Source organism: Camelus dromedarius, chromosome 10, assembly GCF_036321535.1.
Source record: "Camelus dromedarius isolate mCamDro1 chromosome 10, mCamDro1.pat, whole genome shotgun sequence".
NCBI lineage: Eukaryota > Metazoa > Chordata > Mammalia > Artiodactyla > Camelidae > Camelus > Camelus dromedarius.
In genome coordinates, this window is record NC_087445.1 from 38,870,460 (window position 1) to 38,885,527 (window position 15,068).

At 35.9% G+C, this 15,068-nt stretch overlaps 1 long non-coding RNA gene across 1 annotated transcript in view; it reads right to left on the bottom strand.

Annotated features, from left to right (window-relative positions):
* The window catches only part of LOC116152655 (uncharacterized), an 87,443-nt gene extending 73,920 nt beyond the window's left edge, over positions 1 to 13,523 (bottom strand). The window contains exon 1 of the long non-coding RNA XR_004136217.2: positions 13,400 to 13,523. This is a non-coding gene — a long non-coding RNA (uncharacterized LOC116152655). The remainder of the gene's footprint in view (positions 1 to 13,399) is intronic.
* Positions 13,524 to 15,068: the final 1,545 nt, after the last annotated feature.

The window sequence follows — 15,068 nt, forward strand, 5'->3', positions numbered from 1 at the left end:
AAAGTTGTCTGGAGAGGCAGCATACTTTTTTATTTTCTGAAGAATTCTAAGAAAATTGAAACTAAAGTATTTATTTATAGTCAATGATTTCAGGGAACAGACGCAAAGAAATAATGAAAGAAGATTTCCACACAAAAACTGAAAAGGTAAAAGGTAATCCAAAGATAAAAGAACTTTGGAGACTAAGTCAAAGAAAGTCATGGAAAGCAGAGTTCAAGAACAATCAACCCAGAGAAAAGATTTTGAATGGACAAAAACTAGACAGGCGTGATATCTTTGCATTGGATTCCTTTCATTAAGAAGACAATGAATGAATCAAACTGCATCATTATTTCATCACCTCGCTTTGTCTCAAGTGTCAGGTATGAAAAATTACTGAGAAGAACAAAAGTTTCAAAAAGGAAGAAAACTTTGAAAGGTATGAACACACCATGAGTGTTAACTCCAGAAGAGCTGGTTTTTCAAGAATCATGCAAGAAACCGAATAATGATGTATAGTAGTTAGAAACATGAGTGTCCTTTAGAGGTTCCCACACTCTGCCAAAGAGGGAAACAAAGTGGATGCCTGTGGTTCTACAAATACTAAATGTTGGATGTGTATATAGGTTCTTAGTCACAAAGCCTTCATATTCCGTTCTTACGTTTTGCTTTTATTGTCAATGAATAATTTTCTTTCTAAAATGTTTTGTCAATCTGTAATATAGAATTTTAGATAATTTTATGACTCCAAATGTCTAAGTTAAAGTGGGCACCATGGTCTGCACGCAAAGAAAGTATAAGGTCTGGATTCAAGTCCTGACTCCCCTATTTAGTAATTATTTAGCTAAATCTCAACTTTAGTGGGTTTCAGTTTTGAAATATGTACAATGATAATATCACTTGCTCAACCTTTCCAACAATATAAATGTGAGGATGGAATAAATACATGTGGAAAAGTTTTGTAAGCCCTAAAGCCAATAGAAAGTTTCCCCCTTGATGGATATAGCAGATAGAATTTCACTTCTCTGTCTTTCATTTAAGACACTGTATAGTTAACATGTTTGAGAAGAAAACACTATGCACTTTTTAATGTCCCTGCCCTCAGGATGTTTTTGTCAAGAATCAGCAGTCAGAAGATAAAGTTCCAGATGATCAATCATATACTTCATTCCACCGGTAAAATGATTTTTGGCATGAAGACAACTTTGTCATCTATACTCAAAAATAAGCATATATTTATAAATACACATATCTATAAATATTTTAAATAATCCACTCAAACCAACAAAGTGGTTTGAAGTGTTCTTTGAGATGTTTTATAAATATTATTTATGGTTTTAGTAAGTATAGTTCCAATGTATTTTCTAAACAAAATGGCCTTAAATTGAATAATGACTATGATTAGATGTACCTTTCTGAATCAATACTTGCCTTATTATTCTTGGAAAAATCTACACAGTGTTGTTCACAAAGTACCAATGAAGTTTCTATGCAGGAATCAGAGTAAGATGAACATATCATAATAACATGTGGCCACCCTTGAGCCAGATCCTGTAGCAGAGTCCACTATCCCAGTGTGTTTAAACTCTTCCAGATGTTCTCAGTTATCATTTGGTCAAAAATATTGAGAAAATTTCAGTTACTGCTGTCTAGAAAACCTGACACTGAGTAAATGTTAAACACAGACACAGGTGCACATGCACAGCTTTGTCTGTGCTACAGCAGAAAACCAACTCAGTTTTATAACTTAAATGATTAAGCATTGTTACAGGAGGTAAACATGTCTACTACAGCAGGTGGATCACTCAGTGTAAGAAACCTGAGAAGGAGCGCTGCTTATACTCTGAAAGTTACCAGGGACAGGCATGGGGCTGCGACATTCCTCTCCACTCTCCTTGGTTTCTATTTGCCCATTTGAGGAAAGTTCAGGCTTGTCTCAGGAATCTCACCATATGCCTCACTGTGTATTAAAGGGTGAGATCTGTCGAGTTTCAGTCTTAAACCACAGGAGTCAGCTAATCAATCATAGATAAACACAATCGCTATCATTGTCTCGCCACCTGCCCACGTAGGCACAATGCCCTGTAGAGCTTTGTATTTCAGAGTGCAGAGTCATGGGTAGGCAAAGCCTGTGGATTGGTTGGAGATGTACTTTATACTGGTGGTAGCCAGGGCATTAAAGAAACAAAGAGTCTTAATTCAGGTTTACCATGATGGATTACATTTCCTCCTTACTCATTCAGTTTCAAATAACTCTGCACTGGTCCCATGTAAAGGATTTATTAACTCAGGAACTTACTCAAGTCAGGCAGGTACTAACAGTGCTTCTTTTATCCTTGATTCTCTCAGTTGGCTTCACCCTTAATATGTTCCTCTCCACCCTCACCAACCTCCTAGTGTTGTTTTTAAAAAATTATACCCAAATACTATTTTTTTTCCTTACAGTCATATCCTTCTAAATCTCATTCTGGTCACTCCAAATTTTGTTAGTTAATGTGTCTACAATAGATTACTAAACAAGAGAGCCATTCTTCATCACTGTCATTGTATCAATAATGAACAGTGAAGAATTTCATTTTAAAATGAAGGAAAGGAGAAGAAAGAATGTTAGAATGCAGAAACTGAAACTAAAACTGATGTCACAGAAATGAATTTTCCGTATCTGATGCTCAGTCATAGGACCTGTGTTGTATTATGTAACAGTCAGTATTGGCTCACATTTATTCTGCCCAAGCACCCCTAGCAGATTTCCTTTGAGCTACTATAAGACAATATTATCGGTTTCTCAATCATGGAAAGTAAACTAGATTGTTCTGTTTGATTCCTTATGATTAAAGAATTTCTTAGACAAATGAGCTCACTTAACAAGTATTTCTTAAGTGCCTGCTATATTCCAGGCACTGTGCTATGAAGTGGAACTAACAAGAAATAAATTAGAGAATTTATAGTCTATTGGGAGAGACAGATATCAAGCACATAATTTCATAGAAAACCACAGAAGAAGCTATAAATTCATACCGAACTCAAAACAAAGGAGTTCAGTGCACTCTTCCTCTTAAGTCATAGTTAGAATTGTCTAATTTTTTCCTTCTAATTCTGAAAGGCAATGTGTGAATAACAATTAATTCAAACACTTACTATGCACTGAGCCCTGCTCTATTGTAGTAGGCAGGTACATCAGTTGCAGTCCTAAACAACCTGACCTGAGTTCAAATATTGTCATTTAATTCATTTTTCCCTTAGGAGGAAAAAAATGCCTGAAATTGTGTGAGAGCCTCACTTCATTTTTATCAAGAGAAAAATGAAGATGGTAATAATTCTAACAGGATTTTTTAAGGTTTAAATTAAAGAAGCATTAAAAACTCAGTGGATGCTCTAAAGAAATTTCTAAAACCAAGAAACTATTAAGTACTAATAGGAATAAGAATATGACTGATTACTCAAAGGACTGAACTGGAAAGTTAAGGAGTACATAGTGTGGGTTGCAGCCGTACTTTAAAGAATGCAAAGATTTATGGGGAAAAAGGAGGAGAGTCTTTACTGGGAACAGGATAAGTGAATGTGCACAAGTGGGAATGGAGAATATTGGGAAATGGTAGAGAAATTGGTCTTGTTGGGCTGAGAATACACATGAAGCTGAGGACATAGAATGGAACAGGAAGAGGCAAGCCTTCAGGGTCTTAGCTCTGCCTGCAGATGAGAAGGAAAAAAACAAAACAAACAAAAATAATATTTAACCATTGCATTATATTCCCATTTTTCAATCTTTTTAGACATTAAAGACATTAAAGCAAGATGAAAATTTTTACTTTATAAAACACGTTCTGTGTTCTTCCCCAGAAAAGATACTGAAGGAAAGAGTTTCTCCCTGAACCTGCAAAATAAGATTTCATTTGAAAGACAGGTACAGAACCAGGACAGACTCTTAATGAACATGGCAGTTGCTTAAATTCGTCAACTGGAAATAGAAATTATTGTATTATTTCACTTCATATACTTTGTAGGTATTCTCAGCATTGACAGAATATATATATTTACAAACACACATACATACATCTATTTTCTTCCACAGAGTTCTACCTGAAATCATCATTTTCCTTTATAATAGTGCAATTACAATCTATGAATGTATATGAAAGTGGATTACTGCCTTCAGGCATCAAAAAAGCAGTTGATCAGAAAAGATCAACTATTAGGAGAAAAAAAGATTAAAAATGAGTAATTTTGGTTCATGTTCTCAGTTATATACATATATATAAAGAATAGCAAGGTGCCAATCTTTATAAAACTATTACTTTCTTTTTTTAATGGAACAACATCTTTATTTCTTAAAACGAAATAAATGTCTTTGATTTAGATTTTGTTTACCTTTTAAAGAAAATCTAAATGTTTATATTGCATGGCAATCCTCAAAGGCTTTGGGCTTTGTTCTCTATTCCCCAGGATCTGGAGCCATCAATGACACATATATTATTTACAGTTACAGCTACAAAGTGACTTGAATTAGTACGTTTGGTAATTCACCATTGACTTAGTGTGTATTCTAAGAATTCATCTGAATATAAATCTCAGTTTTCACATGAAAAGTCGTGCTTAGAGATCTGCAGATACTAACTACTATATATAAAATAGATAAACAAGTTCATACTGTGTAGCACAAGGAACTATATTCAGTATCTTGTAGTAACTTACGGTGAAAAAGGATATGAAAATGGTTAGATGTATGTGCATGTATGACTGTGCTGTACACCAGAAATTGACGCAACATTGTAAACTGACTATACTTAAATTAAAAAAAAAAAAAAGAAAAGCGGTGTTTTCCTAAGTGTAAAATGATGAACATTTCTAAGTACTCTATGTCTCTATCTTTAGAATGAATCTTCTAGAGTCTGGGGTAGACTATAAATTTTAATTGGATACTTCTTGTCCCCTCTGACTACAAATGGACCAGTAAACTGGCAGTGATTGGGGGTATTACAAACCAGTCATGAAATTCCTAACAAAGAACATGCTTTTAATAAGCTCTCATTATTTCAAATTTGCTACCTTTGAGGGTTATCCAGTTGAACATACATCTTCTGAAAAGTCTGTTCTACTCTTCATCTCATTTCTGTCTATACCTACGCAACAATGTGTATCTTACTCAAAGTCAATGAATCGCGAGCCCAAAGGCTATTTTATGTTCTGTTGGACTTAGCTGGGCTAAGAAATAAGAAAAAGCACATGGCAGTCAACCAGGATAAAATGAGAGACTCAGATAATGGGACTTTGCAATTAATGATGCACTGTGTAAATGAAAGGCTTATGATCAGAGTAACAAAAATGAAGGAACAAAAAGATTAGGTTGTACACAGATATGGACTGCATTTTCCCCATCTTCATAATATTTCACTATGATAAAAATAAATGAAATGAGGTTCTATGTCAATTGTAAAAATAAAATAAACCTTATTTATATAAATTTTCAAATTCTGTCATGTGATAGATGTTCATGACAAGTAGCTACAAATTTATAACACATTTTCAAAAACATCACTGCATAAAGCATTAAACCAATTAACTTTGATACTGATTTCTACTGAAAGGAGGATTTTATTTTATTTTATTTTTTCACTTTTAGGTTAGTACCAAAGGAAAAACTTATTCCTTGCCTGTTGTTCAGGATGGGAGCAATGTACGAAAATTTTACATACTTGAAAAATTTCATATTATCCATAAATCACTCTATAGACTATGGAAGACTTTTTTCCAGCTATACCAAGGGGAAAATAAAGGCATTATGGTTTAGAATGGAACTTAAGAATTTTACACCTTTCCAGGCAATAAAAGTGGAAATACTGAGGGAGACAGTGGATTCTGTTCCTGAAAGAAAGTTGTGGACATTTGTTGTTTTGTCTGAGAAGCATTCTTATTGATGCTAAGACTAACCCTATCTCCTTTTGGGTAAAACCAACCAACCAACTGGTTCTAGTAAGGTCTTCCAACTGTAGTACATCAACCAGCGGATGTAGTCCCCAGCGGATGGCTTAAGGTATAGGTGACTGATCCAAGTGAGCCCAGTCAGAACACTGCCAGGATTTTCCCCCTCAGACAGGAGAAGAAGCAGTGCTTCTCTGGCAGAGAAGAGGTGAGAAGTATGAAGGACAAGAATGTTGGCTGTCAAGTTTCCCACCATTAGGAGAAAAACTAGTCTGATTCATGCAGAGATAAGAGGAAGAGAAAGAACCTTCAAACAACGTGCAGATTCCTGGTTCTAAGAGTCTGAGGGCCAGATCTATACCTGAGTTACAAAAGACACCCCTGTACTGTTCTCACATATTCTCCCCTTTCTAACGAAGCCTGCTGGAGTTCGGTTTCTGCACGAGCAATCCTGACTAATCCAGGGTACTTACATTTAACAGCACAAATCGACAATACCATAGATATTACTTACATTAAGGAGAGTTTAATTGACTTGTAAAAGGATGACAAACTAGTTGAAAAACTTCCCTTGCTGCAAACACTGTTTTCCCCTGGTGAATTGCTAAGGCTCCCACGGTGCTTACCTTGCCAAGGTCTCTCCTCTGTGTCTTGAGTCTATTCCTCTCCCCTCCTCCTTAGTAAAGCCTATTTGCCATTACCTGGCCCTCTGCAAGAACTCAGTGAGTATTAGGAATTCCTCAGCACCATCATCCTGTGCTGGCCCTTTACATCGAATCTGGACTGTCTGGCTTCTTGCCCCTCTACTGTTGAGAGCTACTTAGCTGGCTGTAGTTGGTTTGTCTTCAGATTCTCTCCTTTTGTGCTCCTGCTTTCATTGGCCCATATGGGACAAGCTAGTCCTCCTGAATTTGACCATCACCCTTGGACACAATGCCGATCTTGGCTTTTTTCATGCACAAGATCCTGGGTTCAATCCCCAGTACCTCCTTTAAAAAAAAAAGGAGGGGGCACTTAAAGTGAGAACAGCGGCAACAGAAAGCAGCATCTGGAAAGTCCAGCGATTTCAAAGAGCACCTGCTTATGGACCCTGCCCACTCAAGCCCGTAAAAGAAGAAAGGAATAGCATTGAAAAAGGAATAAGTGATGGGAAAATAAAATACTTTAAAAAGGGGGGGAAGGTATAGCTCAAGTGGTAAAGTGCATGCTTAGCATGCATGAGGTCCTGAGCTCAATCCCTGTTACCTCCACTAAAATTAAATAAATTATTAAATAAATTACTCCCTCGCAAAAAAACATAAAAAAATAATTTGAAAAAAAATCTAAATTCTGTGAGGGTGACAGATTTTTTTTTTTTTGTCTTTTTTTACGCCAAGTCCCCGGTGCTTGGAAGAGCACCTAGTACATGGGATTGCTATCATTTGTTGGAGAGCTACACATCATGACTGCAGAGCTGAATCAGTCTGCTAAGTAACTGAATAAATGTTTGATTTTCAGTGGATGTGCCCCCGCAACGTGCAAAGCCCTGTGGACAATTTTAGCATGAATAAGAATGCATCCTGAAGAAACTTGGTCTAGGAGGGGAGAGAGACAATATCCAAAAAGGCGCACTAAAAATTCAAGTGAATTGATTCTGCATTCAAGGTCCAAACAATGTGCTGTTTGCTTTCTGGAGAAGTAACGCTCCTTTCTATAGAGATCTGAAGTTATGCTGTAGAGGATTGGCTTTGAGCTGTGTCTTAAAATATGAATAGGATTTCCACAGAGAGAAGCTCAAAGGCAAGAGTGCCTTGCCCTAGAAATTGGTCTTAAAATCTCTTCTGAGCCTCCATGAGAGCAGCAGACATAAAGAATCACCTGTCTCAATGGCTGAAATTTAGGAAGCACTGCAGTGTCGTCAAGACACAAGCACTTTAAGCACTTCTTAGAGCCCTCCCATGGGGAAAAATGTGGCTTTTCTATCATTTTTTCCTTAAAGTGAAATGAATAATTTGAAAAAAAAAGAAAAAAGCTTCTTATGTTTTTTTTTTAAGAATTTATGTTTCGCTTTTAAACATTTGTCATGTTAAACTTGAACTGCCTATTAAAGAAAAATACAGGTATTTCACAGAAAGAAATGGTATTATCTTCTCATTACTTAAATTCTGACAGAATTATACAATCCCCTGCACATCTTCCTCCCCCTCCTCCCTGCCCTGGGCAAATTTTAAAGTCATGATTCATCAAACCACAGTTAGACATTCTGAACTTTGGTGACTCTTTCGGCAAAACAAGTTTGTTCACAAAATGGATTCTTCATTAGTTTTTCTCAGAAAGTCTCTTTTACGGTAGTGACTGTTCGCTACACAATAGTTCTCTTCAACGTGGTACTTGTTTTCACAAAACCCCACCTTTATAAAGTTTTAAAAATATCTCATGGTGATAGTAAACTTAGTACACTCAAACTACATAGAAATGTAACAGATATTTTAGTTTAAAGGAAGTTTAGGAGACATTGCATTTTAAGTCCAAGAGGCAGTTTTTCTGATCTGCATTTCATTTCCATATTGCAAATATCAGATGCTGTGAAGAATATTTGCCTAACCCATCATTTCTAATCCCAGTGAGTTTTTTGTGCTCCCTCTTTACTCAACTAAGCCATTACTCTCTTTACACTTAGAGTACTTTAAGCAAATTTACCTGTGTCCACAGCAAATATGCCTTAGCGCCAGGCAGCTGACTTCTTGTTCACCCAGATGGAAATTAAACTGAAATGTGCATGTTGCAAGCACCTGCCACAGCCTCTTAAAAATACAAAACCTTAACCAGGCAACAGGATACAGTTTCAGACAGAAAGAAGAGCTGCTGCTGAAGCCTAAGGATCTTTAATTCTCTGGATTCCTCACTACAAACCCATTAGCTGAATTTAAACTTCTTGAGGTTCTTCTGAACATGGCTATCACACTTGGAATTTAGAATTGTCTCTTTTTCACCTTATGCTTACTTTTAGTCTCTCTAAAAGACTCCTGGTTATGTAGCAGATTTAGAGAAAATGTTAGAATTTGCATGTTTGGCTTTGAGCTTAAAGATGATCTTGGTTATAAAAAGTGTGCAGCTTTCCCCCTCTTTTTTATCTTATGTTTTGATACTGATTTCATGACAGTTTCATGACCTTCCATAGTATGGATGCATAAAAACTATATAATATATACGCAACTAAAAGAACAATTTTTAAATACTAGCTAGCTACACAGTAGTCACATCCAATATTTTTGTACAATTATGGCACTGCAAGACATTTGGCATCATTCAGTTATGACAATTGGTCTTAAATCCCATGCCATCCTTAAGGCATGGCGAAAAAATGTGGTGTGTTGTTGCAAGACTCTACCCTTTAACTACAGTAACATCTGTCTTGCAATAGGAAAGTGAAATCGGAAAGTAAAGTTGCTGTAGGACCTTGTCAAAATCAGATAACCATATACTCTAGACAAAAATTTTAAAAAATTCTTCATAATAATCAGTACTTCAGGATGTCAAGAGACAAAGATCAGCAAACGGTTATTCTACTGTCCATCTACTCTTTATCCAAAACAGTGCAAACAAAATTTGTCTTTTGTTCTCCACTGTTAGGAGAAATTTCTTTTTCAACTGCAAGCCGGTCAGGACCTGCACTTTCTTGGGGGCGCACACCGAGGGATTTGTTGGTCATCTGTAGCCACAGTTCCACAGGGATGTAGACAGGGACACTGCATCACGGGAGAGGCATTCGGACTCACCCACTGCCTCCCCTACAACATGGGAATATCTAGTCCTAATTCTACCACATCACCTAGGTCAGGTCAATGGAGAAGGGTAAGGAGGAAATTGGGAATACCTTTTGGACAAAGATTTCTCACAGAAATCCATTGTACATTAAGTGGAAAAATACATTAAATTACATTAAATAACAATGGCTAAAGAGAGTTCAAGATACCAAAAAAAAAAAAAAAAAACACCAACCCAAAAAACCCACCCCAAGATAGTAAATAGAACAAGCTTCCACAAAATTTGAGGGGACAGAAGAATCAGTACAGAGAAAAATAACTCTGTGAGTTATTTCACTGAGGGATTTTTCATCTATCACTATATAGTCAATGAGCCTTTTTTAATCAATAGAATTTAATTTTTTAGAGCAGTTTAAGGTTTTCAGTAAAATTGAGTAGAAAGTATAGGGAGTTCCCTAAGATCGCTCTTCCCCTGGCCTCAGTTTCCTCTATCAATATCTTGCATTTGTGTGGTACATTTGTTGTAACCGGTGAACTGCTATTGATACACTATCATTAACTAACGCCAGAGTTTACATTAGGGTTCACTCTTTATGGTGCACAGTTCTATGGATTTTGTAAAATACAAAATACCATGCATATAACACTATGATAATATAGAATAGTTTCCCTGCCCTAAAATACCATGTGCTCCACCAGGTCATTCCTCCCCCCACTCCCCAAACTCTTGGCAACCCTTAATCTTTCTACTCTAGAATCTGCCTTTTCCAGAATGTCCTATAAAGTCAGACAGTATATATAGCCTTTTCATACTGCCTTATTTTACTTAGCAATGTACAGTTAAGATCTCTGCATGTCTTTTCCTGGTTTGATAACACATTTTATTGTTGAGTAAAATTCCGCTGGATGGATGCATAATAGTCTGGTAATCCATTTACTTCTTAACGGACATCTTGGTTGCTTCCAATTTTTGGCAGTTATGAATAAAGCTGCTATAATCATTTGTGTGCAGGTTTTTGTATGAAAATAAGTTTCCCAACTCATTTGACTAAGTATCTAGGAGTACAATCACTGCATTGTATCGTAAACCTATGTTTACTTTTATAAGAAACCATCAGGCTGTTTTCCAAAGGGCTGTGCCAGTTTGTATTCCTACCAGTAATGAATGAGTGTTCCTGTCCGCTGGGTTTTTGAATAAGCAATATCTATTACTCAAACACTGTCATGCAATGAGCTTATATATTTTTTTCTTTTCCTACCAAACAGTTTTGTTGAAAGCGGGTTTAAATAAAAGGGAAAAATCACTGTGATAGAATAAACTACTACAGGTTATAGAAGAATTTGCATATAAAACGTATGGGAATTAAGCTGCATTAGGAAACCTGAAATTTCACAACTTTGGATTTAAATAGTTTCTTTGATGTTCTTGAACCTAGAAAGCAGAGTTTGACCTCTTGACCCTAACATACATCTTAATTTTTCTTCCTCAAGACTTCTTGAAAATTTATTGGGATAAAATTAGTTACAATAGTCAATGTGACCATCTTATTCTCTTTTTTTAGGATAACACAGAGAGGAATGGGGATCCCATATTCAAGAATAAACTTGTGAAACATTAAATTACTAATCCTAGCATGATCCTGCTGATAGGAGTGTAAGAACTGACTCACCAAATCATTCACTAAGTTTCCCTAAGTCACACAGTAATAAATTCTAAGCCACCACTGAATGTGAGTTTCTGTTCTTCCTAAAATTTCTTACCCACTGAAGGAAATGTAGAGAAGCAGAGACATACAATCTTAGCACAAGTATGTTAGCTTTTTTGTTTAGTAGCTATTGGAATTACAATATGAAGATGAGACAAATAGAACATTCCTTAAAGTTATCAATGAGACTAATTTTTACCTCAAAACTCACACCCTGAGAATGGCAGTAGGTTTAATATGAGTGAATAGTCAGCACTTTCTCTCTTATCCTTGGGTCGCACCAGAATACAAGGTTTCAGAAAATCTAGTGGAATGAGAAAGGGCACCGCTTTGCTCTTGATTCCCATGATCTCCATTGCTGATGACCAGCTCAACAGTGGGGACCTGCATTCAGGCCCCCTGACCATGGCAATCGGGGCTAACCTCTTTCATGTCCCATGAAGTCAGCCCCTGAAAGTCAGCCCCTCCTGTGACCACGCTAACACAGAGGCATCTGAGCAGATTCAAGCAGCCTATATGGTCTGGAGACCCCAAAGCACTTGCGTCACTCCCAGGACTGAGAACTGCAACCATCTCTTTAGGTCAGACCAATTACTGGGTGCATATGGGGTGTGTATGTGTGTGTGTGTGTGTGTGTGTGTGTAAATTTATTCAAATTTAAAATATTAAAAAAATTAAAACAGATAAGCTTTGTCTCTTTGTGAACATTGTATAAAGAATCTGAATATATAAATAACTTCTACAAATCAATAAGAAATGGAGAGATGACCCATTAGAAAAACAGACCAAAAACTTGAACTGGAGTCCAAGAAAGAACATAACTATCCAATGATCAACATGTATCTAAAAGGATGTTCAACTTCATAGTCACTGAAGAAAGACAAATTAAAACTCCAAGGTAATACCACTTCACATCACCAGGATTGTTAAAATGAAAAAGACAATAGCACATATTGAAAAGGATAAGGAAAGACTGGATTTCTCATTTCCTGCTGAAATGGGAGGTAACCTGACACAACTTTGGAAAACTATGTGGCAGTATTGACTCACAAAGTAGACTGCATGCAAACCCCATGACCTAACAAAAGTTTCAGAAGACGTGTATAAGAATGTCTGTGTAGGACAATTTGTAACAGCCAGAAATTAGCAACACTCCAATATTTGACTAGAGAAAAATGGATAAATAAATTGTGATATATGTATATACAATGGAATAGCATACAGCAATGAGAATAGTGAAGACAATGAAACACACAATAATAATGTACCCAATAGTATGGCTGAATCTCATAAATATGTCTGAATAAGAAAGTCATACAGTGTCTGATTCCATTATCACACAAAATTTTTAAATTTTTAAACATAGACAGTTATAGAGAAGGCCATAATAAACACCTTGGCATCTAATATTCAAGTTTAACAAATGTTGCTTTTTTCAGAATGCTTTTTTAAAAAGAAATAAGAAGATATAGGTATGGTGAAAAACCTATATCTTATGTCATTCACCTTTCTTTCTCCTCAGGGTTAACCTTTACCTAGAGTTAGTAAGTATTTTTCTCAGTCATGCCGTTATAACTTTATTTCATATGTAAACATTTCTAAAACATATTTTTTTGTTTTGATGTTTAAAATTTTTTCTTAAGTAGTATTATACTTACCCTTTGTCACTGCTCTTTTTGGTCAACATTAAGTGTTTAGATGTATTCATGTTTATTATCTAGCTCACTCATATTATATCTTTTTCATTTTCATTTCTCAATTGATGGATGATTGGGTTGTTTTCCATTTTTTGATAATACAAGCAATACTTTGATTTTCATACATATACATGACTCCTTATGATATAATTGCATTCTCTAGGTTATACAATCAGGTAGACACAGTATTTTCTACCTTGCTTGGGTATATTCACTTTAGTAAACAACTTCAGTCTTTGTAATACCTTAAATGCAACGTTCAGTTGTAATACATTTTTATCTTTACACCATTCACTCACACACAAGCACACATCTAACACTTTAAGCCAAGGTTTCACAAAATAACACTTACCTTATAATGCGTGAAGCATTCCTGTGGTCTCCATGTTGCTCCATTCCATTCTATTCTATTCCTTTCTTTTTAAATCTTTTCTAATGTTCGTCACTACAAAGCAAATGGACTTCATGATTTAGTAGCGATTCTGACCTAATGGTTGAAACATTGCTCCAGATGTGTCTGGACCTTCAAAACCAAAAACAAAAGAAAAAAAGTCTTACTTCGGCCTGATTCCAATGAGAAAATTCCTTCCAAAGTCCGTAGAGATAAGGAAATTCCAATCTCAGGGAATTCTGGTCATGGTTTATCCCTTGGAATACAGGGTGTTAACTATCATTCTTGTTGAATCCACATCAAGAAAGCAAGATAATTTATCAAAACGTTAAACCTTCACATTCTCAATCAATCACCTTCCTACACTGATGTGTTAAAAAGGTGATGTTTCTTCCTTCAATTTGTGACACACAGATGAATTTGTCTCTTTTTCCTTAAGTGAGGTCAAAAGAAGATGCAATCCTTTGGCCTTCAACATCCTAGTTTGACCATTTCATTAACTTGAGAGGGCCAAATTTGAAAAAAAAAATCATTTCTCTATTTCATGTGATGTTGGGAATAACTGAGTAAGAATAATAACGATAATAATAACAATCAGTAATTTTGTGTGTGTGATGATTATTTGACCACTTGACATTTCTAGCGATACAGGGAAAATCATTTAGAACACTATTTCTCCAACTGCTTTAGCCTGTGAGCACATTAGAAATACAGACTGAAAACAGCGTTCTCATTGGCTGTGGATATGGGTGTGAGAAAGCCGTGGGGAAATTTGGGGATTTCAGTGAAATGCTGTTCTTGATTCTGATTTTACCTCTATCACCATATAAAAAGTAAAGCTTAGATAGAACCTAACATAAAGAGGTGAAGGAAACCCCTTACTTAAATCAGATGTTTTCCTAGAGCCTTATGCAAACACTTGCTCCGTGAAGGTATAACGTGTGTGGGAGACTCCATACACTGTCTCCTTGTTTTATTTCCTCTTCACTATCAGGTCTGCACTACAGACGTAGAGACAAACATGCCGTGAAAACATAAAATAGAGTGGTTGCTTTTAATTCCCTTTTTTTTCCCTTCCCTCTCTTCCTTGACTTTCTGTTTTCTCTCTCTGGCTGTAAAGTAAACGGAGCTGATGAGTCATCGAAAAACAGCAAGAGTGGTGACTCATTTCTCAGGAGCTGCAGTACGTGGCATTTCATATACACAAAGCATTTAACCAGTGATTATCCTTTAGCTGAAAATGCTAACATAAGATATGTTTTCTTCTATTTCCACAAATCCATTTGACGTTATTATCGTGTAGGGGAGGAAAAGTTTCCAACTTATTCACGGCAACAAATTTATATGATTAGTGACTTTCTTCCTTTTTATATTTGGGAGTTTCATTGCCTTTAGAGTTATAGCTGGAAGTTAATTTTGGAAAAATGTTTTTCTTTTTTTTCCCTTAATTCTGTCAGAAGGACCACATTTACTGCTGCTATTATAGGTTTGCCAATGCATTGTAAATCCAAATATATAACGTAATTTCTCCAGGTTTATGCTACTGCTAACCACAAAAACAAAACCAAATGAGCCTGTATGTCTCTCTTAGGTAGTTACATTTTATGAAAGGTACATGGACATTTTTCTT